This window comes from Gekko japonicus, unplaced genomic scaffold (assembly GCF_001447785.1).
Source record: "Gekko japonicus isolate JY-2015 unplaced genomic scaffold, Gekko_japonicus_V1.1 scaffold359, whole genome shotgun sequence".
NCBI lineage: Eukaryota > Metazoa > Chordata > Lepidosauria > Squamata > Gekkonidae > Gekko > Gekko japonicus.
The window spans coordinates 151,576-157,575 of NW_015166431.1; positions in this window are offsets into that span (position 1 = coordinate 151,576).

Consider the following 6,000-nt stretch of genomic DNA (forward strand, 5'->3'; position numbering starts at 1 on the left):
TACTGAGTTCAGATGCGTTCAAGTCAGGGGTCATTCGTAGAAAAAGAGCTAGGGGAACTCATTACCATAACTAATTAGCATATGCCACACACCCTGACATCAGGGGCCCGGCGGTGGACCTGCAAGGCCAGTGGGAGTGCGAGGAAGCCCCGCCAAGGCCCTCCCTGGCCCCAGGCAGGCAGGGGTGGGGAGAGGCGGGGAGGAAGCAACTTACCCTCCCTCTTCTCCTGCCTCCTCCTGGCTGAATGAGGGCTGGAAGCGGGGGCGGCCAGAAGCAGGGGGCGGGGCTTCGTCATGTGCCCTGCCCCCCTGCCCCTCACCCGGGGGAACTGCGATCCCCCGCGTTCCCCCCCGAAATGACCTCTGGTTCAAGTGATCAGTTCATAGTTTATTAGTGATTCAGCAAGAGAAAGAAGACTGAAAATCCCTGGCCCAAAGCCTGGTATTTATGCCTGGAAAAGGTTACACCGAAAAACACCCCACTCCCAACGATAGGCTATTTACACTCCATTGTCTCCCCTCCCACTTGGTTTTCTCTAGGATCCCTGTCTCCCTACTGGTCCATTCTAGGATCCTAGCAAGCCATTGTTATGCGCCCTAAGCTAAATCCTTTTGCAAGTACAGTTCAGGCTCAATACATAACACCCCTCCCCCCATGGTTCGAAGTGTGCCTAAGTCACATAGTCCAATAAGTAGGCAGGTGGCCGGTGCTCCCGTTCTGGAACTGGGGCCTCAGGAGCTACCCCGGGTGGACTGTCCCAGATGTCTCAAGGCAGCGAGGAATCCTCTTTGGGTCCCGGAGCTGGGGCCGGTGCTACTTCATTGGTCCCTGGAGCTGGTGGCGGTGCAGGCTCCCTGACTCGCACTTCGAGGAGGTCAGTGGCTGGTGCCCCTCCGTGGGCTGCTGATGTCCATGTCTCTAGGGGTGTAGGGAGCAGGTACGCCCGCAGCTGGTCCACATGTTTCTGCAGGACCTGGCCATCCTCCATGGAGACTTCGTATGAAATGGGCCCCATAGGATGCACAACCCAGCCCGCCAGCCACGGAGGACCCTTTTCAAAGTTCCTGATGTAGATGGGGACTTCCGGAAAGAACCCCTTGGGAGCCTTGACCTGTTCGGAGAGCTGTTGTGACTAGGGAGCCCTGTCTAGGTGCAACCTGTCTAGAAGGACAGTGGGCTGGCAGCCCATCAGTAGCTCGGCTGGGCTGCGGCCGCTGACCGGGTTTGGGGTGGTCCATTGGGACAGGAGGAATCGGGCCAGTCAGGCCTCCCAGTCCCCGTCTGTGATTTGGCCGAGGGCTTTGTTAGCGGTCTGCACCATGTGCTCCGCCAGTCTGTTGGTTGAAGGGTGGAAGGGTGCGGACGTGGAAGGGCGCTGGGATGGAAGGGTGCCGGGGCCTCCACTATGGCCTTAACCTTGTCCTGGGCAGGGTGGAGGACATCTGTGTCAATGGTGAATCTCAAAAAATCCACCCGGTCGACCCTGAGAAGGCACTTTTCCAGTTTCATCTTGAGGCCAGCCTTATGGAAGCGGTCAAGGACGGTGCGCAGGTGGGTCGCAAACTCCCCCGGGGCTGCTGCGGTGATCAGCACATCATCGAAGAATGGAGTGACCCCAGGTATCCCTTTCAAGAGAGAGTCCATTCGATGCTGAAAACGTCCTGGGGCCACACTCACCCCGAACTGTAGCCACTTTACCTTGAATGCCCCCCGTGAGTGACTATAGTTTGGAGCACAGTAGTGGCCTCGTCTACAGGCAGTTGCTGGTACGCTTGGGCAAGGTTCACCTTGCCGAAAATCTTTGCCCTTGCCAAGGTAGCTAACACATGGCTCACGACTGGGACTGGGTATGCATGGTCCTGCAGCGCTTTCTTAAGCATACACTTGTAGTTCGCACAGATGTGGACATCGGCGTTGGGTTTCACCAGTGTTACAATGGGGGTCTCCCAAACTGCATGGGAGACTGGTTCCAGGACCCCTTGCGCTAGCAGGCAGTCCAGCTCAGCATTGATTTTCTGTTTGAGGGTGAAAGGGACACTACGGGCTGGCATGCGGATAGGCGCCACCCCGGGGTTGAGTTGCAGTGAGACAGGGCCCTCCATGTAGCGCCCTAGAGACCCATTGAAAACAGATGGGAATTCCCTGCAGACATCACTAAAATCGTGCTGGGCACATTGGCGGACCCCCTTGATGGTTATGCCTAAGGGTGTGAACCATGCATGGGCCAAAAGATTAAGCAGATTCCCTTCGACCATGACCAGGTCCAGATAGCCATCAAAGTCCCGGTATTGGATCTGTAAACCTGGAAACAGCCCACTGGAAGTCCACCAAGTTAATGTGGGAGGACCTCAGGCGGGGTCCCCCATTGGGACAGAGTCTTTTTAGGGTCTCCACCAAGATGATAGAGGCGGTGGAGCCAGAGTCTAACTCCATAGTGCAGGGGGACCCCTCAATTGCAACCTGAACCTGGATTTTGGGGGCCAGTCCCATTGTGGAGGGTCTGCTGTTAGGAGGTAGAGTTTGTCGGTGGACTCATCGTCCTTGTAGTGTGCGGCGGCCCAACGGTGTTGGGTGGCTTGGCATTTGAGGCTCTGGACCCTCGAGACTGGCAGGGGCGAGCTATGTGGCTGGAGCGTCCACAGCTCCTACATGTGGCATCCCAGAACCGACATGACCTCCGCTTGTGCTGGTACCCGCAGCTGGTGCACTCCTGGGTGGAGGTTGGGTCCTAAACTGTGGAGAGGACTGAGGCAAGGGTGCATTTCTCAGCTTCCACGATCCTCCTCCTAGGTTTCTCATCCTGTAGGCCACATATGAACCGGTCCCGGAGTACCATGTCCAGATGGGCTCTTAACTTGCAGTCTGCTGCGAGGCGGCAAAGCTCGGCCAGATATTCCGTGGCTGACTTGCGAGGCTGCTGATCCCTGGAGTGGAAAGCCATGTGGCACGCCATTTCCGATGGTCTGGGAACTAAGTGATCTTGTAGGGCCTCTATGATCTGGTCGAACGTAGCCGCATCCAACGGTGAAAGAAGGGTCTGTGTCAATTCCACGGTGGCGGGGCCGCATGAGCCGATGAAGAGACCCTTCTTCCGCTCTGCGTCGGTTACCTGGTAGAAAACCAGGATGGACTTCAGTCCCGTGACCCACACTTCCCATGGATGGGCTGGATCGAATGGAGGAACCAGCCCTGATCCCGGAGCGACAGCCATTGTGCTGGTCGGTTGAGGCAGGGGAGCGGGCGGGGTGCCAGCAGTGCTCATCACTGGAACAGCGGCAGTAGTCCTTCTCTCCTTGGTGCCCCGGCAGCCTGGCTAGCTCAGCGGGATCCCACCTTCATTGCCACTGCAATATACTGGGTTCAGATGCATTCAAATGATCAGCTCATAGTTTATTAGTGATTCGGCAAGAGAAAGAAGACTGAAAATCCCTGGCCCAAAGCCTGGTATTTATACCTGGAAAAGGTTATGCCCAAAACACACCCCATTCCCAATGATAGACTATTTACACTCCATTGTCTTCCAGTTGGTTTTCTCTAGGATCCCCGTCTCCCTGCTGGTCCATTCTAGGATCCTAGCAAGCCATTGTTATGTGTCCTAAGCTAAATCCTTTTGCAAGTACAGTTCAGGCTCAATTTGTTGTTGTTCAGTCGCACCTCTCAGTCATTTCCTCTCCAGGCTAAACATACCTAGCTCCTTCAACCTTTCCTCATAGGACTTGGTCTCCAGACCCCTCACCATCTTCATTGCTCTCCTCTGGACACATTCCAGCTTGTCTATATCCTTCTTAAATTGTGGTGCCCCAAACTGAACACAATACTCTAGGTGAGGTCTAACCAGAGCAGAGTAAAGTGGTACCATCACATCTCGTGATCTGGGCACTATATTTCTGTTGATACAGCCCAAAATTGCATTTGCCTTTTTAGCAACCACATCACACTGCTGGTTCAGTGTATGGTCTATTAAGACCCCTAGATCCTTTTTGCACATACTACTGCCAAGACAAGTCTCCCCCAACCTATAATTATGCATTTGATTTTTCCTACCTAAATGCAGACCTTTACATTTATCCCCATTGAAATTCATTAAATTTCTTTTAGCCCAGTTTTCCAGCCTGTCAAGATCATCCTGTATTTTGACTCTGTATTCTACCGTATTTGCTACCATTCCCAATTTAGTATCATCTGCAGATTTAATAAGCATTCCCTCTTGTCAGGGCTGTAACGTGCAAAGGCATCTCCCGGCTTGCACAGAATGAGCGTGTGTATTTTGGGCTCCTGTATACTTGGGATCTTAGCCTGGGCGTACCAAGGTCCAGATTCAGATCAACACTTGGAAAAATGAGGGGGGGGAGTCTTAGAAGGGTTTTTTATTTTATAAACAGAAAAGAAACCAAATTAATCTATGCAATATGGTATACTGAAATGAAAGTTACACACACAGAAAAAAAACAATGCAAAGCAGCAAATAAAATACAAAAACCTTTCCCTAGAGAACCTGCGTTCCTTCAAGGGGGGATGAACCTAAAAAAGAAAAGGAGGGATACAAGTCTGTTCCTGAAGAGAAGTGGGGAAGAAGAGAGGGTGTCCTCAGCAGGGAACAAGACACTTTGTGAGCTGAAACTGATCAGGCAGGGGAGGGAGGCACAGTTGCCAGTCTGTGGAGTTGAGATTGGAGAGATGAGGGGCCAACCATAATGTTGGGGTAATGGGATAAGTCCAAAACCGGCTACAAAAGCTGGGGCTGAGTAGTATGTTTTTATACATTTGTGCCAAGGATAAGGAGGAGAAGGTGTGTTGGCACTGAAATGTGGGGGCAATAAAAATGCAATCTTTTGAATGTGAGCAAGCCTGAATGTGAGCACCCCCTTCAGCTGACGAGGTTCCCTCCCCCTCCCCCATCATGCCTGGCCACACAGGTCTCCACCCTCCTCAGCAATAGTTGAATAAAGGCGAGATTTGCAGGACCTTGTACCTCTTCTTCTTAAAGAAATGAGATTCCTGGACATCATAAATGACTGTGCATTGTAACAGTTGGTGAGCCAACCAGAGGGGTAATGATTTTAGTTCTGAGCAGGGTTCAAGACTTGGTGAGAGATGGAGCTGTTGTTGCACCAGATGGATGGAGTGGCCAAATGGAAAGTTACCCCTAAAATCCAAAATATAACACTTGATTTGAAAGGAGGGAATTTTACGAGAAGAAGAAGAAGAGGAGGAGAAGGAAGAAGAAGAGGAGGAGGAGGAGGAGGAGGAGGAGGAGGAGGAGGTCGGAGTTATATTCCATCCTTCACTCAGAGTCTCAGAGTGGCTTACAATCTCCTTCCCTTTCCCTCCCCATAACAGACACCTATGAGGTAGGTGGGGCTGAGAGAACTCTTTTGAGAACTGCTCATGAGAGAATAGCTCCGAGAGAACTCGTGACTGAGCCAAGGTCACACCAGCAGCTGCATATGGAGGAGTGGGGAATCAAAGCCGGTTCTCCCAGGTTAGAGTTCACACTCCTAGCCACTACACCAAACTGGTTCTCAAAAATGGAGGGAATAGTAAAGAGGAAGCTGAAAGGGAAACAAAAGAGTCATATCCCTAGAGGAGGCTTGGAAGCTATTTAAAACCATACTAAATGAAGCCCAGATAGAATGCATTCCAGAGGTTAGGAAAGGTACTTCCACGTCTAAAAGAAGGCCTGAGTGGTTAACAACACCAGTCAAGGAAGCTATAAAAAGTAAAGAGGCTTCTTTTAAAAAGTGGAAGTGTGATTAGGCACACAGAGCAACAAAAAGTCTGCTGAGAGAAAATCAGCATGGCTTCCGCACAGAGAAGTCCTGCCTCACCAACCTTTTGAGTTCTTTGGGAAAGTGAACAAGCATATAGCCAGTGGTGACTCAAGAGACATTATGTACTTGGACTTTCAAAAGGCTTTTGACAAGGCACCTCACCAAAGACTCCTGAGTAAATTTAGCAGTCATGGGATAAGAGGACAGGTTCTCATATAGATTAAAAAC